Raw genomic sequence first — 17904 nt, forward strand, 5'->3', positions numbered from 1 at the left:
CATATCTCGCAAGTTGGTCTTGCTGACTTAGTGAGATAAACTTTACGTTACAATTTTCAACAACGGACTCAAGCATTAACAACACCCTTTCACATTGAACGTTGGAACTATTATCTGAGCAATTCTTCCGATGCTATTGTGACACAGTTTTTGCAATTTGGTTGACCCATCAATTACACTTCGAGTCAGCTTCCGCGCTCAACAATTTATAATCACCCGTCCGCGCATCGCAATCTGCAGCTGCTTCGCAATTACGTTCAACAAGAACTTCAATATCATGCCATAATTGGCCCATTCAAATTCAACCCTTTTAGTGTCGATTGTGTTGTATCTCCTTTACAATGTGTTCCAAAACGCGACTGCAGCATCCCACGCGTGGTCCATGATTTCAGTTTTCCACCCGGACCTTTCAAATTGCGTTTACCCGGGATAGACAGACTTACCGAGTTTATTAATCTCAAGGGTCCTGGTTGTCTTGTTTTTAAAAAGGACCTCTAACGAGCCTACCGACAAATTCCTGTGGACCCGCACGATTATCATCTTCTCGGTTTCACAGTGGATGGTCAGTTTTATTTTCACACTGTCATGCCTTTCGGCTTACGCGCAGCTACTTTAGCCTGCCAACGAACAACGAAAGCCGTCGCGCATATTCTTAACCAAGAAGGAATTCTCGTAGACGTTTACATTGATGATTTCTACGGCGCCGAAACTGCCGAACTTGCCACTCAATCGTTTGATCGCATGACTCATTTATTTTCCGAGCTCGGATTGCAATCATCGCTTGCTAAAGATACTCCCCCCACGCACACAATGACCTGTTTAGGAATATCTGTGAACACGCTAACAATGACATTGACAGTTCCCGAGTTCCGCTGGCACGAGCTCCAACACCTCCTTTCTTCATGGTTGGATAAGACCCATTTCTCTAAGCAGGAATTGCAACAACTTCTGGGCAAACTGGCGTTCGTTACGGCTTGCGTTTGTCCGGGTCGTGCCTTCAGTTGTCGTTTAATCAATGCCTTACGTGCGTGTTTTGCCAGTCCCCGACATCAGTCATTTCCTGTCAGCGATGTTATGCGTGAGAATCTTATCTGGTGGAAATTTTTTCTTCAACACTACAATGGTGTCTCAGTGATCCCGACCGCCATCATCGTGTCCGATCCAGAATTGTTCGCGTGTGATGCTTGTCTTGACGCTTGTGGTGCGGTGTGTTTTGGGGAATTCTTCCATGCCACGTTTCCTCCTTTCATTGTTAGTCAACATTTGAACATTAACCAGCTTGAATTGCTTACCATCCTTGTTTGCCTCAAACTTTGGCAGGATCGCTTGCCTGGTTCACATGTTGTGATTCTCACCGACAATCAGGTCAGCGTGTACGCACTGAACAATCAACGTTCCTCGAACATTTTCATACAACGCTGTCTCCGTGAACTTTGGTTGTTGCTGTCCCTTAACAACATCCGTTTATCTGCGCGTCATATTAGCGGAAAGTCCAATGTCTTAGCGGACACGTTGAGTCATTTTCATTTGGATTCCTCATACTCAGACTATGCGCAGCATGCTGTAGCTGCCTTGAACCTTACCCAAGTGTTCCCTAGTGATTCTATGTTCGCTTTTACCGTCTATTAAGTAGCTATGTCCTATTTCTTTCCACAAATTCATTTTTGATTTTTTCTTTTCTTTTGTTAAGATTTCATTTCGCAGATCACTCCGACGCTTTGCAGCAGTACTTAGGAACTGTCCAAGTCCACGCTTTTTGCGATTCCACAAAGTGCTCGATGAGATGCTATCTGAGAACATATTTATTGTTTTGCTGTTATTTTCATTTTTCGCCTTTTCCAGTTTCAAAATACGTCTATTTGCTCTATTTAGTTTTTTTGTCATGTTCTTTTAACTCATATCGTTTGGTCGTTAATTATTTGAGTATTATTTCACATATTAACCGCTCGTGCGGTGCTAGTTTTGCATTTCTTCATGATTATGACATTTATCTTGCCAAACGAGCGGTGCGTCGGATACTGGGTGATCGTGTCGCCCCAAAAGCACTGATCACTGTTGAGATCCTCTTACAATTGTTTCGTCTTTTCGATTGACGTAATCATTTGCACGTCTGCATGCGTGCTTTCTTTTTGGTCGCTTTCTTTTCCTTTTTACGTATCTCCAATTTAGTCCCGTATAAGTTGTCCGACATTGGCGATCCTCAGGCATCTTTCATCCCCCAAGGGGCTTTATTGCGTATCACGCGCACTAAGAAACTTCAGTTTCGGGAACGCGTTTTAGAAATCCCCTTGCCACTTATTCCTGGGTTGTCCCTTTGCCCTGTCACCGCGCTTAGGCAATTTTTAGCGCACGTCCCGTTGTCGCCTTCTTCACCTTTATTTGTTTGTCAATCTCGGGGATCTTTCAGGCCTATATTGGCTCACCAGTATAACGCTTTTATTAAGAAGTCGCTCTCAGCCATTGGGTTTAATCCCGCACAGTATTCCTCGCACAGTTTTCGTCGCGGGGGCACAACATTTGCTTTTTGTAATTGAGCGCCTGCACCTTTTATTAAATCACAGGGCGACTGGAAGAGTGACGCGTATTTAGTTTATCTCACTCTTTCCAACGCAAATAAGTTTAAAATCCTCCATTCTATCACAACCAGACTCTCTCCCACATCGTAATTTTCGTTTCTCAATTTTTTCCATCCGTTCATTTTATTTATTTTTTTTCTTTCTTCGTTTCTTTCCTTATTCTCTTTCCCCTTTGGGTTTGGGGGTTTAGGGTGTTGTCTCTTCAGTAGTATCACATTTGAATAAACATCCGTTTACCCCATCTGCTGAGTCTGTTTGTGGTAGTAATTGAGTGTTTATATTGTAGATATGTTAAAAGGTTTAATTACTACATTAGTTTCCGTAATGGATACATCTGTAATGCGTGTATTCAGATAAGACCTTTAGATGTCCTGCGTGTCAAAGATCATTCATTCCTAAGTTATCCTTTGTGAAAGAAATTGTTTTATCGAAAGACAATCAAGAAATATTGCCAGATCTTGCAGATTTCGTTTTGCAAGAACAACTACAACACCATTTAATGGTAGCCATTTCTCCGGCATGGTATACTGGCTCATGTACTATGGCCACTAAGCTAATCAAACCACTAGATTTGCATTATACAATGATCCAGTTTTTAATGAAAGAGTATAGCCAATAGAAAATTGCAATTAGTGCCGTTTAGGAAACGAAAGTTAAATTAACCTATTACCATGGTTGACCCATGGTGCCTAAGACAATTGGGCTAATCGCAAGGTTACAGCATATTGTTCCTACTTAGTGTTTTGAATATTTATTAGTCTCTAATCGTACCTTACATAACTTATGGTCTCATTTCTTGGGGCAATGCATGTAAAACCTTTCTTGATCAAATTCTTGTTCTTCAAAAGCGCGCATTGCGACTAATATATTTTGCTGAAACAAACAACCATGCCATATCTTTTTTTGTTAAAGCAAAAATATTACCAGTACAATTCTTGTATTATGAATCCGTTTGCAAGCTCATGTTTGATATAAACGACAACACTGCCCCAAGAAATATTTTAAATCTGTTTTCTCGAATTTCTAGTGTCCATTCCTATAAAACACGTTCCTTTACCTCTGATCATTTTTATACAAAGGAATCTCGCATTAATGCCACACGAAATGCATTCTCACGTGTTGGGGTCAAGATTTGGAACGGGATACCTGCAACTCTAAAAAAAAGTACAAAAAAATCTTTTAAAGAATCCCTAAAAGGAAAGTTACTTGATACACTTGAAACTGTAGACTCCTGTATTAAAGTGGAAACGATAATTGACCAAATGAAAAACTGATCATCCATGTCCTTCTCTTTGCCAGTATAATCTGTTTCTCCTTTTCCCTTTTCATCTCTTTTCTATTATAATATTACTGATAATAAAATATTACATATAATTTACTTTAATTTTAATGTATAGTCTTTTCTAAATCTGCGTTATTATGTAAAGTTAAGTTTTCCGTTTTCTAGCATGTTTGTAATTTACTGTAATTTTTTTTTGTCTTGTCCTGCCTCGACTAGCTTTGTGGCTATTTGCGGGACAAGCCCTTTATATAATCTGTATCTGTAAATAAATTGTGGTTGTTGTTGTGTGTGCGTATATTCACTTATTCAAAAACAGCACTGTGAAGTGTGATTAGTCGGTGATGTCACTGGCGATTAATTTGAAAAGGTTTAAAGACATTTCGTCAAATTTTTATCTTTCATCTTAGTAACGTTGAATTTTGCTGTAAAAAAAGCGAAAATTAGGTGCCACTGCTGATAGATCCATTTTAGACTAATTGCAATGGCTATATTAAAAGAAGCACTGCCACTTGTTTTAAGTGCAACTTTAAAAAGCAAAAAATACAACGGGGCACTCCTAGGACAAGTGTACGACATTGGTTATACATCATATCATAATCATCAAAACTTTATTTTAAGAACTTCACAACCCACACTGACTGCCTTGCATGCGAAACAGAACCATCACCACGTTTTATTATTTGACTTCTTCTTAAGATCTTCTTTCTTTTTTGGCAAATGGTCTCCTACCTCACTTCAGGAAGCAATAGAAAAACTAAAGGTGGAAAATGCACTGTGTTTCTACTGGAGAGAGCTATTACAAAACTTGAATGTTTTAAATTCTCATATCATTTCATCATGTCAAGTTCTTTGTACATTTGTTCGCAAATTTACAAAGAGAAGATGTGTTACATACTTGGCAAAAGATGGGCTTTCACCCCAACATGAGGAGGATGAGTCAGCAATTCGTCAAATGCTGAAAAAATTCCATTTAAAAAAAGACCTAGGAAAGACATCATCCACAGCCCAACCCTCAGACACCTGTTTCCATTGCCACAAGCTACGTCACTGGGCAGCTGAGTGCCCAGAGGGACATGAAGTAGAGTGGCTGGCAAAGCAGAAGTGTTTCTTTTGTGGTCACAAGGCCACATACAATTAGCATGCCCCAAGAAAAGTGAAAAACAACAACTGAAGTCTAAAATCATACAAAATAAGCCTCCTGCTGTTAAGCACACATGGTAGCCAGCTAGCACATCTCTTACAGCTAGCACATCTCTTACAAAGCTGTTAAGTACTTTAACAGCAAAACCTCTTGATGATTTTACCTGTTATAAACAACTTTCTACATCACCCAGTAGTGATGGTGACCCTAGGTGCTTTAAACAAAGGAGTGTTCAGTGGTTTAATTCGCATAAAGGAAAAATCAATGGAAGCAAGGCTGCAACTGCCCTTGGATGGTATGGCAAAAAGGCAATGCTTGACTACTGGAATCAACTTTTTAGTGATTTGCATGGCTTGCCAACTTCATCAAGTGAATCAAACCTAGCTATGTTATGGGGATCTATTAATGAAGATAGTGCTCTTGTCACTTACCTTAAAAACTTTTTTCCAAAAGACAAAGATGGATTGGTTATAAGGGAAACTGGAATTTGGTTTTTAAAGGACAAAAACAACCGAGATTGGCTAGGATCCTCTCCAGATGGTATAATTGAGCAAGATGGAATTTTAAAAACTGTCATTGAAATACAATGCCCCTACATGGGAGGAAAACCTATTCCTTACAAAAATGTTTGCATAAACCACATACCCCAAATCATGTTAGAAATGTACTGCACATCAACACAACAATGCCACTATATTGTGTGGACACCAATTAGTACAAAAGTCTTCCTTATAGAAAGGGATGATGCATATATAGAATTGCTTCTAAATTACTTGTACAAAAATTGGGGCCTGGCCTCGAGCAAAATTGAACCAACATGGCACGAAGATGTCTTTGGCTTGAAGCAAAAGAGTAAGGAAATTGCACTCAAAAGCCCCTGCATAAGTTTTATTTCTAATTCATTACTAACACCAAATGCTCTTTCTAAGGAGGCTGTGTCATATTGAGTAAGGCAAAAGAAGTTTCCAAATCTCCGGAAAATTAACATCTTTTGCAAAATAATGAACAAAAAATTGCCCGCTATTTTGAAAATCATTGAGGTATGACGTGACGTCACACTGGCAGTGATCACTGGACCAATGTTTACCCTAGAGACGCCCCCTCCCTCCTGAGCGCTATAGAAATCACACAGCATCCTTTTGACAAGAAAACAAGAGAAACGAAACTGAACTGTCTAAACACATTTGGGCACTCAAAGACAACAACAAACCTTTTACCATTAAGTGGAGAATCGTTAAGCAGTGCAGACCTTATAACAACATTAGAAAAAAATGTGATTTATGCCTTTTTGAGAAATTTGTGATCATCTACAAGCAGCATTTATGTAATCTAAACAAGCGAAGTGAAGTAGCAAGTCCCTGCCCCCATCGAAATTGATACCTACTCAAGAACTTTGGGATCAAGTAATGCAATCTTAGAATCACACGCGATTTCAGTTTTTACACCCCATTGTTCTTGTATATCATAGTAACTGTTTTTTATATGCCATAGCAACCTATACTTAGTTTTTATTGCCACCTTATGTAATTTAACGGTCATTCGTTTATATTGCCTGATGAGTGTGGTCACTCTTAGAGCATACAAAACAGCGTTGTCGCAACAAAAACGATGAATTGAAATCTTTCTACTAGTGATCTTTATTATTAACTGCTCCTCTCAGAGTTGAGCGCTCTTTAAATTTATTCTATTCAAGTTCAAGATTTTTTAATACCATTGTCCAGTACATGACGATGCATAATGTTACCAATTAAATGATTTTTTTTTTCAGGATGGTACTAATTCTGTTCTTACAAATGTTTGCTAAGTGGCCACTCTGCCCCTACTTTTGCTTGAAATTGGCCACGAAAATAGTCAAACTACATGAAGAGGGAGAGCTTATTCCTCCTTCTTCAAGCAAACAGAGGAAGAGGAGGACAATCTCTTTCATTTAGTTTTCTAAAAGGCCTAGACCCGCTAAATGTGAATGACCAGAGGGTCATTGAAGATCTTCCAAGCCGTTGGCTGGAAACCAAAATATGACCACAACATGTAACAAAGGGAATCCTGAAAGCACTTTTTTTATCATTGTTCTATTATAATGTAGCAAGATATTGAGTAATTCTAACAACAATAATCTACTTGGTACAGGGAACAACCTAAGTTATATCTTGTAGATGCTTCCTTTTAAGTAACCATACTTGTTGCAACAAGTTTTGGCGGCAATGTTTCAGCAGTACTCGCTTAATATTTCATTTGGACCAAAATTTAGTTATGTTAAGCAGATCATCTTCGTGTCAATTTCGCTTGTTGTAAGTTTCCATGTATCCACACTGTCAGGTACGTTCATATTGTCCTCTCACTGTTTGTCTTTTGTATTGTTATTTTATTGCCTTTAGCTCGTACTATTCTTGTTATCTGTCGTTAGCTTCAGTGTATGTATTTGTTTCTGTTCTAGAAACCACCAGTTACAATTTCATGTAAATTACAGTTTGAAGTAACTATCACGTACGTTTGAATAAATTTACCAGTGGATTTGCTCCAATACTTAACTTTGTCATTTCAGAGTTCTGTAAAACAAGCTACCTCGAAGGTAAGATCCCACATTGTTATACATTTGAATTCAGTAATAACGGTTGAAATTTTGCCTTTATAAATTTTAACGTGTCATTTAACCCATGATTTGGTTAATATCAAATTATGCAAATAAATCATTACCTCACAGCCATCCCCTGAGGGCGAAAGAGCTGATTGGGTAAATATTCCTCTCAAGAGCTGTAATTGGAACCTCTTGGAAGGGGACATAGAACAATCAATGTCATAAAATGTTGCTTGTATTTTCGCATGTTCAAGTTTCAATTTTCTTTTTGAATGATCCTAGGACGATGCAAAAGATGACAGAAAATAAATGTATGTTAAATTGGCTTTTGCAGAGAAGGTACATAACAAGACATGGCTTCACAAAAATTATTTATTTTAACTAGCTATAATGAGACAGGATTGAGTGCAAAGCAATTCCGAGAGACAAACTGTTCGGCTTGAACTGCTATTAATAAATAGGGTTCTTTTTCTGTTGTTTTGTAAAAGTTCTGACTAGAATCTATTTTACAAAAGTATGCTAGCTATAATGAGACAGGATTTAGTGCAAAACAATTCCGAGAGACAAACTGTTCGGTTTGAACTGCTATTAATAAATAGGGTTCTTTTTCTGTTTTTTTTTGTAAAAGTTCTGACTAGAATCTATTTTACAAAAGTATGAAGCGCTTTTGCAGAGAAGATACGTAACAAGACATGGCTTCACAAAAATTATTTATTTTAACTAGCTAGAATTAGACAGGATTGAGTGCAAAACAATTCCGAGAGACAAACTGTTCAGATTAAACTGCTATTAATAAGTAGGGTTCTTTTTCTGTTGTTTTGTAAAAGTTCTGACTCGAATCTATTTTACAACAGTATGAAGTGCATTTTCCTTGGGGATGCACAATCTGCGAGTCAGCGGGGCATGGGAGGCAGGTGTGTGAGGTATCTAAAAACACCTGAGGCACAAACAGCTCATACCCAGTTCTCGTTTCCTGTTCTTTTTGCTGTTTGTCGCATCCTGGCACTATTTTGATCAACAAGAGCAGAGTTTTTTCATCAAAACGTTATCATACTAATGTTTTTTTTTTTACGACCACATTTGCATTCACACATGTGAGGTTAACAATATCATTTACAAGCTGAACAGATGACAAATAGACGAGTTCAATTATGTGGAAGCCAACAAAAAATGGCTGATCACTTTACATTATGATCCGCCAACAGTGAGAAATCACTGCTTTTATCGCTGCTTGGCGAAGTCTTTGGACATTGTGGAGGATGATGTTGTAGATATACAAATCATTTATGATTTCTAACCAAGTGATTTGCTCTTAACACACGGTGAGCTTACTTCTACTTCCACGACGATTTAGAGAATTCTTCACTTGTCACTTCGTTTACCTACTTGCCATTGTATGTCTTTTGCATCTAACACTATAACCATCACTTTGTGCTTCTTGTTAAAGTCACTACCTACGTTTAGTACATCGTGTCAGTGCCGTTTTATTGATGCCACCAATGGTCTTCAGTGATACAAATCACCCCCACCCACCTCCTAGATATATAAGTATGTTGTGGTTTAAATTTGTTTGCAGTTTTACGTTTTTCAAATCAGTATAATTTTTATTAATATGAGACAATGAAAGCCAATCACACTGTATTAGCTGAAGGTATCTTGTACATTGGAATGTTTCTAACTTACACTTGTAGGACGGTGAAACAGAAGAAGAGGATTTATTCACGTAATTATCAAATGAAGAATTTCCCAGGCTTGGGAAGAGGCCATCGTTATGGCTTCAGGCTGTGGAAGCTTTGCAGAATGAAATGACAATGCATATTCTCATTGCTCGAATTCCTCCTTTAATAGATGACTTTGGAAAAAATTTAAATCCCTTTCATACGGCATTCTTCAAGCACTTAGATTTAACAAAACAAAATATGAGCCTGCTATACATGTCTAAGGAAATGGCTATAAATGGCAGATGATCGAGGGAATGGCATTGTACTCGTAACATTGCAGGAAAACTACGCTACAATTTAGCCAAATTAGTGGTAAAGTAGTATTTACTAGCCTTTTTATTTTTTAATAGTGAAGGTGAAAACTAGTCGCAAATTTGCGACTCCTCCAAATGTTTTAGCCGTAAAAGCAAATACCAGATTGGAAGACTTGAAGCCATTGAATCCACAAAGGATAGCTCAGAAGTCGTAAGTTTCCAACTAAAAAGAAAGGCCTCGATGAGAATTCATTGTTTTCTTATATTTTTGAGCAGAAAATGATGTTTATGTCGTTTCCAAAGATGAACTTTCAATGAGCTGGAAGTCCAAAAGCAGCAGCTGGAACCACCACCAGGGAAGGGTGGAAAATGCACTCTGCATCCACCATCCAAAGAAAGTCTCCTGAAACCGGGAATTTTGCGTAACAATGACAACGATGATAATCTAGTCACTGCAGATAACCAGCATTCCACAAGCCCTTAGAAGGACAACGAATACTATGACGTACAAGATGTAATTGGTAGACCGCTGTGAAAAGATGCAGTTTGTTATAAGTACAAAGTCTGCTTCCAGGGTTATGGGTCAGAAGAAGAAATGTGGCTCCCTGCATTCCTCTTTTAATAGAGCTATTATATTTGTGTCTGCCTCAACTTTTGGGAGAAAAAGAAAACACACCTTCGACCTGGAAAATGTCATAGCAGACAACAAAAGAGCAAGGCAATCTCCAACTTTCACTGCAGGGCCTCTGGCAAAAGAGAAACGAGCAATGCGAAGCAAACTAAATGCAGGAGAACAAAAAACCTTGAATGTACATCATAGAAATCTGTACAGGAGCAACCTCGTTCCCAGGGTCTCTCGCCTTCCCGCCCAAGCGAGAGAGGAGAGACCCTGGTTGGGTCTGGTCACGTGTCTCCCAGAATCTGGGAGATGACAATTAAATCATTGAAGGGAGAGGCGTCCTAGTATTAATTTTGTCCATACTGAGCCTACTTGAGTGTGGAATATGTTGTCACCAAAATACACCTCGTTTCACGTGCTTCCACGATATGTTGTTTTGCAGCAATGTCCGACGGTAATATTTTGCAAACGCCGAAAAAAACTTATGCATCGTCTGATAATGGAAATCAAAGTTGCTGTAGGTTGTGTGGTGCAGTTAAGGACTTTTAAGTATTGTAAAAATCTCTTCAAGAATTTAAATGAAGAATTGCTTGCAGCGGCTGAGGTGGTGTATGGAGGAACTCTACCAGGGAATGAATTAAGACCACATCTACTATGTAGGCCATGTGAACGACGGTTAAATAATTTCAAAGCATTCAAGGCCATGATCACTGAAAGCCAAAGTCACTTCCAAAGGAGCGATAGAGTGAAAAGATGTATTCAAGCGTCACCGTCCGCGCCCTCCACTCTGAAGAGCGTGAAGGATGATACCAGTGATACTAGTATTCGTCGTCACCGCAGTCTAAATTTCGCTGTCGCTGGTGATAAAAAAGACTTGTCTTTAACTGAAAAGGAGGTTAGAAAAAGAAAAATATAATTTTTGTGTCATTAATAATTCTTCTGCGTGGGTACAACAGCATTCCATTGATTTCCTTGTTTGTATGATGATTCACGATTGTGACACCTCGAATATTTTCTGACATCTTCAGAATGACTTACCGGAGCCACTGGAAATCTCTCAAACCATGAATCTGCAAGAACATCCAGCTGAACCAAAGGTAAATTTATTTTTAAGCTTGTTTTCATTCATTCTAAGGCTTGTTGTTTGGTTACTTGTCAAATAATTTCAGAATTACTGAGTGAGATTTTAACTTGTTCGACAAGGATGCCGTTGTTAATTTCACCTTTGTATTTTCCTCTAGATAAGAAGACCTTTAGCCGACGAAAACAGATATGAAGACGTTCTGCAAAAAGTTCTTGTTAAAGTAGAAAATGAGTTGTTAGAGGTGGCGCGAAGAGTGACAAAGTCGGTTCTAAGAGAACGAGGATTGCCTGGTATGGGTACCCTAAACTTTGAGGAGATTGTCAAAGAAGTAGAGACTCACTGTTGAACAGTGTTCAAGTTGTTATTGCAGATGATCCAACTCAGTCACAACTCCAAAAAAAAGACAGCTCCTTTGGCTCTTATATATGGAATCATTATGTTTAGGAGATGCAAAGAGTTAAGCTGTGTTCAGCGAGTCAACACAGTCCTTCTTAATGACGGCGGTGCAAGTAAAGAGGTGGGTAGACTACAGAATTGAACTACTTATAATCAGCTGATAATAAAGCTTTTGAAATATTAAAAATATTTAAAAATATTCAGGAGTCGTTACATGTATTAATAACGAAGGTTTAGAGAATTTAACCCATCAATTGTACATTGCAATTATTTCTGTGACTTTTGGATATTTTGCAATTCAATATTTTTTGGGAGGGTTTCTATACCACTTCATTATCATTATTGCTATTAATGGTTTTACTGATATTACGCCATGCAAAGATCATTTCACCAGGTTTTCAGTATTTGAGGTATATTTAAGGGTAAATTTAATAATCTTAGAAGAATTTGTGTACATTTGAGAGTAAAGGTTTGCAGAGACAGACCATGAAAAATAGGTGTGGAATTTCCTTGGTAAACATGGCCAAATTAAAACAATTTAGTCTCTTCAGTTACCAATACCTGATTGTGTGCAGGGACTCATGATAGTTGTAGGCATACAACGCTCCAACTCTTGACATCTTTAAGACTGCATGCCAAAACCATGATTCCCTGCACGCCTCCCAGGGAATAGTGAAATATTTAGATCCTTTTCAGGTAAAACAGCAAAATTATGTTTCTATTCTATTTTAAGCTTGTAGATAGTCTTAACAAGTATGGATTTTGCCTGGAGAAATCCATGAAATATACTATTCAAGAAGAAATAGGGAAACATTTCCTGGATCATGTCGTACAGCTTGTAAAGGAAGGCAGATCATTTGTATTTGTTCTGGACAATAATGATTGGGACGCCAAGGTGCATGACACGAGGTCTGACAAGCAAAACCGAAGTGTCCATCTGAAGTGTCCATCCTGTGGCCACCAGCATAGTATTTGATCGTGTTTCTTCTAAGCACTTACCAGATGCTGGCCCAAAAAACAGTCTGGCAAATTACAACCTCAAAGACATCTTAAGTCTGAATGATGAGGAAAAAAGATGTACAAGGGAGCGGTACAAAGTGTTCATTGGACGAATCTTAGTTGAGTTCTTTCCAGCATTTGCTTTTCTTAAGGACTTTGTCCCTGATCATACACCTTGTGAGTATCACACGGAGATGAGTACCAAATCAGTTGTGGTACCACTGCCAGTCCTCCTCAAAGATGAAAAGAAGTATGCTGCGGTTGTTGATGTGCTTGATCAGCTTGAGCTCTGGACACGCGAGATATACAGTACGGCTGGCCTTTGCAATCCTGCAGACCCAGAGCATGTCCCACCTGGTCCTCCCATTGGAGCTCCTGCTAGACGGGATCAACCAGCTTCCTGGTGCCACCAGTTCCGGATGCCACACTCCACAAGACAGATTGGATCACCTGCATTTATTCGGAATAGTGGACTGGCACACTAAGAGAAGCTTCCTTAAGGTAAAATGCCATTTCTTATTTTTTTTTTTTCATTTTTTAAGTGTATTGAAATCCTCATCTACTATAAAATGCTCAATAGCAGAGCTAGAGCTATGGATAATTATGATCCAAGGGCTGGGTTATTTACACATTTACTGCAACTCTGAGTTTCATGCTTCTTGCGAAGCAATGATCAGGCAGCAAGAAGCAAGAGTTGCAGTAACTGTTTAAATAACCCAGCTCTTGGATTGTATCGTAGATCCTATATATACACACATAGACTTGAACTACAGTGCTAGTCGAGTTCCCTAGGGACAGTTCACAACCAAGCGGTAAATGTCCCTCTCCTGCTCTTCTCGCCCCTCTCAATGTTGTTTTCGGCAATTGTTCTTGTCAAACTTGTGAGCCAACATTGAGAGGGCAGGGTAGCGAGATCTGTCGCAAGTAATTTGACTAGCACTGTAGGTCAAAAACATTTATTTGCTTCTCTGAGTTTCATGCTTACGAACCATATCATATCATATATATATGAAGTAAATGTCTGGCAATGTGTACATTATTTTTTTATGAAAAGGGGGGTGTTAAAAACATAATCAGGCTTATCAATGTGACAGTAGCATTTTTATGCTAATAGATATTCTATTGCCAGACATTTATTTCATTACGCTGCAAGAATCTTTTACTACTTATTACGACATGCCCTTGTTTCTTCGATAATTTTTTATTAAATATAAAAAAATAAGTGTGAAAAATCAAGTTGCAGTTGACAATTAAGTCTACAAAAAGTGCTTGTCTCCGCTTCGATAAGTGCCTTTTGTAAGAGTTTATCGATGACTGCAATTCAATTCAGTACTACATAGCAACAATTTGCTTTTTATTTTAAAAAAAATAAAAATTAAATTTATGTTTAGTTTAAAATTCTTCATTCTGTCCACTTTTTTGAAAAGTGACTTGGAAGTGGATTTATGGGCTAGGACATGCAATTTTAGCAAATTTCAGCAAAGATGAACTGGTTGCTAAATTATCTCAAGGTCATGTTTCTGTTATACGTGGCAGCGATTTAGTCACTAGAATACTGTTGGTATACCAAGTGAAGTTTAGAACTCATTATTAACAGGAATAAATGGCGGGTTTTAAATACTATGACCTAGCCCCTTTAAGGATGATTCTGAACCATTTAGATGTAAAATACACTTGAACCATAATTAATATTATTTTTTGTAGCTTATTTTTAAGAAGCTGTACAAGAATTCTGCCCGTTAAAAAGGGACATTGCGGTTCTTTTGAAAAAACACTACAACAAAGAAATGTAACTATTGATGTCAAACACTTAGCAGACTGCGGACAGTTATTTTTAAGCATTGGCCGGTGTTTGACAATTCGCGCATTACTTAATTTCTTCAATATGGAAACCACGGATGCTCGTCCTACCAGGAACAGACCCCCATATCATGTTTTGGATGTTGAAGACAACAAGAAGGGCTATTATCATTCTGTTCTGGATAAATTCATTGATGAATTCCTCATCATCTCAGCCCATGACATTGATGAAGGCAGCTCTGATGATGATGATTTCGTTAGAAACTACTCCATGTGTCTCCTGAAGTACTTCCTTGTTTATGCAGATCCTCAGGATGCAGTAAGGGAAGGAAATGGCAAGAGACTTGGAACCCTGCACAAACAGTTGCTGCCCCTTTAGAAGTCAATTCCTGGGTTCAATGCCTATGCAATTGAGATGTTCATAAACATTGCGCAGAATGAAGTGCTACTTTCAGAGGCAGAATCACATCAGTGTACTTGGGCTGCCACTGCAAACTGGAAAGGTGGACCTAGAAAAAACATTGAAATTGACATTCTGGAAGAGAACAGGAACAAAGACATCAAGAAAGAGATACGGGGAATGGGTGCCAACAAACTAACAAAGCAATCGACCGTGCCAGCAGAGCTGCTGGGGGACAACGGAAAATAATGGAAAATTTTGAACCGCAAGTTGGCTGAGGCGTCCAACATTCTTCACATAGTCACAAATCCTCTGCAACAGATGAAGCACAGTATGCAGGGATCTTCGTGATCTTAAACCATTCGCCTTTGTGCCTAACAGAAACCACGATTCATTCCCAGAGATAATGGCTGATCCTTGGCCTAATCAAATGAGGAATACAATAAATGGGTGGCCCGGCATAATAAGAATCTTCTGCTCAATGCTCCAATTGGACAGGAGGATGAGGAGGATGAGCAGTGAACTTTCATGGTTTAACAGTTGTCATAAATCATGGACATGATAGTGGACTTGACATTACCTTCATGAGCATGTAAATTGGAAAATAAGGCCCATCCGAATTCCTTATACAAAGGATTTCTGATTAGCAAATAGTCCAGTTTCCAAATCTCCATGGCCACTGAATGAAAACAGGGAAGGCACATTTTTACAGTGTTAGCCTCGACCTGAACCAGATCTTTTCACAAATTCCGGCAAGGAGATGATGTGTTTGCACTCTGTCGATTGATTAATATTCAAATTTACAGTGCTTTCCTGTCGGTATTTGTGAATATTACACTTTAGGTCGAGGCTAACACTGTATTGAAGCGCCTTCCCTGTTTTTACTCTGCGGCCATGCCGAATTTGAAACTGGACTATTGCTGCCCCTTGCCTAACCTTTGTACATAGTGCTATAGCAAAAGTTAGATAACCCCAGTGGGGAGGCTGACAGTGGTATGAACTGAGTTTAAATAATTGGCCCAGTAAAGAAATTTGGCTTGTGAGTTGGTTCTTGTTTAGTTGAAAATAAAAGGGAGGTACAATTATTCTAGAATGATTTACAGATCTCCTTATGGAGGCAATCGTGGAAAACATGACCCAGGGAAGATCAGACGTGGCTGCCACTAGGAGTTGAATTATATTATATTTCCCTCTGATGTTCACCATATCCTCTACCAGTGCTCTGCTTCTTTACCTTTCTTTCTGTCCAATAGAGACCATTGACATTACCCTCTCTGCATTTCTAACAATGCAAGTTGTACAATTATAATATTTTGGATTGATGCCTACTGGGCAGTTTTATGTAGGGTGCATGGGGCGGGGACAGGGGGGGGGGAGGGCACACCCTATCCTAACACTGAGTTCTTGTACTATATATTTTCCCCAAAATCTTACAAAACTGATTTCTAAAATGCTGCACTCTCCTGAAGAATGGTTGTGGAACTCTTTGTAGACCATGGTTTTCTTGAACATTGTTTCATTCAATTACATCCATTAATACCCTTACATATACAGTAATATTCTTAAGTTTGTAGTAAAAGATTCTTTTGTCAGACCTGGTTGATATTTCTTCCAGTTACTTCAAAGTGAAAGATGTGGGAGTGACATACACTACATGCTCATAAAAAATATGTATAAATATAATCATACATATTTCACCAAATATTTACTTGTAGGGAGTACTCAACAGGCTAAGCAAATTAAAGGTAACTGCTTCAAATTATCGAACACTGACCAAAATGGAAGCATTAGGACAGTCACATGATGCATGCCCTCAAGATGTAAGAAGCAGAATAACCACCAAGAGGGCTTTGTTGGAGGATAAAAACAACGAATTTCAGCAACTCCATGAGCAACTGTTAAAGGATGGAGACAGGAAACTAATATCACCTGAGTCCAAAGATGCCAGAAAGGAATTGAGAGAGCTACAGAAGAGCTGTCATCCTGGTTTTGTCATCACCTTCGACAACATTGATTTTCATTTGTCAAGAAGGAATATGTCCATGTCGGAGCAAAATAGGGATGTTCACTGGGTCAACCATAGTATGGTAGAGAATAGGGTGTCAGGGAACCATCTGTTGACTGCAAGAGAGAAAGATATCCTTGATATTCCTAATATCCAGTTCTTGCCTAGTGTTGAAGATCAAAGGCGACAAAGAATGAACCATATAATTCTTGCCTCCAGAATACTTGTGGACTACTTTGATTCCTTCGATGTGTTTAAAGATGTGTGTGCGCCACATACCTCATAAGTACAGCCAAGAAATGTCTGTCAAATCAAGAAAGGTAAAGTTACCACTGCTTACAGATTATGTATAATTAGTGGACTAAATCCAGGATGATCAAGTTGAAGGGGTCTTAGCCTGCTCTTATCATAAAGTTCAATTAATTTTTTTACTTTAAAATTTAGTTGTGCCTCAGGTTTGAATTAAATAAAAACTGTGCATTTGGACCATCCTCTCAAAAATTCCACATCTATCTGTCCTGTCAAATTCTATAAGAAAAAGCATTATTCATTGTAATGCAAACTATTTTTACCTTAATAATATATTGCTTTAACAAGAGATTAAGTTCTATTTTGGTTTTGCTTGGTAAATTAAATTCCAGGTCAGGCAAGGTGATATGAAATTTCTGCATGCCCATGTAAGAGGGAATTACAATGAAACCTGCTAAAAAATTGGCTGTGATCTCAGGTCATATTGGCTTTGTTTCAGTATGTATCTAATTCTTATTTTATTTATTATTTTTATAAACTCCCCTTGCGATCATTTTTAAGGATGAAAACATTAATGAGGATATGTTGTCAATTTTACAAGATTTTCATGCATATCTGCCCCAAACTGGAGAAGATCAATTTGACAGCCAACTGTTTGCAGGTGACCAGTTAACAGTTGAAAGAGCCACCAATGTGGTAGCTTCTGTTAGTAATGGCTATTCTGCGAAGTACAGACTGGAAGGAATAAATCTACAGCTAGGAGATTGGCATGCAGCAGTCAAAATATTAGATGTAAGTTGTTT

General features: G+C 38.4%; 2 pseudogenes across 1 annotated transcript in view; both read left to right on the forward strand.

The window, feature by feature from the left end:
* The first annotated feature begins 11451 nt into the window (after nucleotides 1-11451).
* LOC146453893 (uncharacterized) lies at nucleotides 11452-15369 on the forward strand (annotated as a pseudogene).
* A 1483-nt stretch (nucleotides 15370-16852) lies between these two features.
* The window catches only part of LOC146453894 (uncharacterized), a 2714-nt pseudogene continuing 1662 nt past the window's right edge, over nucleotides 16853-17904 (forward strand). Inside the window, exons 1-2 of the transcript XR_014859366.1 lie at nucleotides 16853-17170; nucleotides 17637-17893. The product of XR_014859366.1 is annotated as an uncharacterized LOC146453894 (transcript). The remainder of the gene's footprint in view (nucleotides 17171-17636; nucleotides 17894-17904) is intronic.

This window comes from Pavona decussata, unplaced genomic scaffold (assembly GCF_977016875.1).
Source record: "Pavona decussata unplaced genomic scaffold, jaPavDecu1.1 SCAFFOLD_321, whole genome shotgun sequence".
Classification (NCBI taxonomy): Eukaryota; Metazoa; Cnidaria; class Anthozoa; order Scleractinia; family Agariciidae; genus Pavona; species Pavona decussata.